Here is a 1,887-nt window from a genome sequence, read left to right as displayed (position 1 = left end):
AAAGGAAAGAGAACAAGAAAGAGAAAATGAAATGAAGAATATTAGAGGAAACATTCAGAAAGGCAAATGAGTGACAAAGTATAAGGAAGGGGGAATGTTAAAGCAACACAATACCAGTCTGAGAATGCCCAATAGCCAAAGTTGATCAATTAAAGCAACGAAATAAATGATATGGTACGGATTTCCAGTAAGTTATTTAACTATCTGCATCTCCCACACGGTCAAACCAAGAATGTTCACCAAGAATAAATTGAACCTAATAACTTTATTACAGAGTGTACAAGATAGGAAATAGGAAAAGGAACTTTGTAATGGAAAATACTTCACAAACCCTCATCCAGGTCATCAAGGTTTGTATAAGTAGTGAGATATCATGTTGATAGTATGTACCCTTGTTTTTGTTTTTTTGCGACAGGGTTTCACTATATAGTTGAGACTGAACTGGAACTTACTATGTAGCCCAGGCTGGTCTCGAACTCACAGAAATCCTTCTGCCTCAGCCTCCCAAGTGCTGGGATTATAGGCATGTGCCACCACGCCTGGCTGTATGTACCCTTGTTTTGATGTTATTAGAAGAGTACTTTACCTTTGTGGTTTTCTTCTCCAAAACATATTACTTCAGTTTAATCCTGAGAAAAAACAACTGCAAAAGTCCCAGTTGAGGGACATTCTACAAAATACCTGACTAATACTTCTGAGAACTTTAAGGTCATCAAAAATAAAGTCAGCCTGGGCTGGGGATTTAGATTAGTGATTCTGCCACCTGCCTCAGAAGCAGAAGGTCCTGAATTCGATCCCTGGTACCTAAATAAAATAAAATAAAGACAGTCTGAGAAAATATCATATCAAGAAGAGTGTAAGGAGCTAAGACAATTAAATGTAATATAGTATCTTGCTTGTGACACATAAAAGAGAAAAAGAATGCTAGGTAAAAACTAAGGAAATCTGAACAAACTATAGACTCTAGTGAAAAACTGTAAGTTATAAAATAGTATATACATGGTTGATTAATTGCAGGAAATATATAAAACTAATGAAAGGTGTTAATAATAGGGAAAATGAGTGTTGAGTACATTGAATTCTTTGTAATATCTTCGCAATCTTTCTGTAAGTCTAAACTATTCTAAAATAAATATATTATTTAAAAGATTAAAAGAGGAAAAATAAGCAAGTAAACTTAAGAAAGGATAAAGTAAAAAAAAACTTTTAAAATTAAAAAAATATAATACAGGAAGGGGGAAGCAGCATTATCCCAAATCTTTAAAACATCTTTAAAAAATCCTGAACAAACAAAAAATTCCTAAATGAAAAAAATTAAAACTCAAAATTCAGCAAAGTAAAAACTCATGATAAATAAAAATGAAAAAAATATACAGAGAACACACAAATAACTTTTAAAAAGAAAAATATAAAAAGAACAAGAAACAAGAAACAAAACAAAAAAACCTCTAAAGAGAAAAACCAAGCCAAATAGCTCAAAACATACACAGAAAAAGAAATTCTTCTAAACAGAAAAAGAAACTGCTCTAAAAATACAACATAGGAAACAATGATCATCTAGAGAAAAAGAAAGGAAAAAATAATGCCTAAGTACCGTAAAGGATAAAATGAAAGAAATACTAATGGAAAATTTGTGAGAGAGAAAATGGGACAAATAAAAAGAAATTGAAAAGTCTACCATATTAAAAAAAAACTTTGGAAGAAATAGTGATTTAGTTTCTATGGTTAGGTGTTTGAAATGAGACAGAAACCCACAGAATATGGCTATCTCCAGTAACATTTGAGAGCTTTTGAAAAGAATAACAAGGGATAAGCAGACAGACATTTAAGTGGCTCATCACTCCTACATTAACTGTTTCCCATGTGAATCTGGAAAGCTGACTATTT

This window comes from Fukomys damarensis, unplaced genomic scaffold (genome assembly GCF_012274545.1).
Source record: "Fukomys damarensis isolate Sample0158 unplaced genomic scaffold, DMR_v1.0_HiC HiC_scaffold_39, whole genome shotgun sequence".
Taxonomy (NCBI): domain Eukaryota; kingdom Metazoa; phylum Chordata; class Mammalia; order Rodentia; family Bathyergidae; genus Fukomys; species Fukomys damarensis.
Note: the sequence above shows the minus strand (reverse complement) of the source record.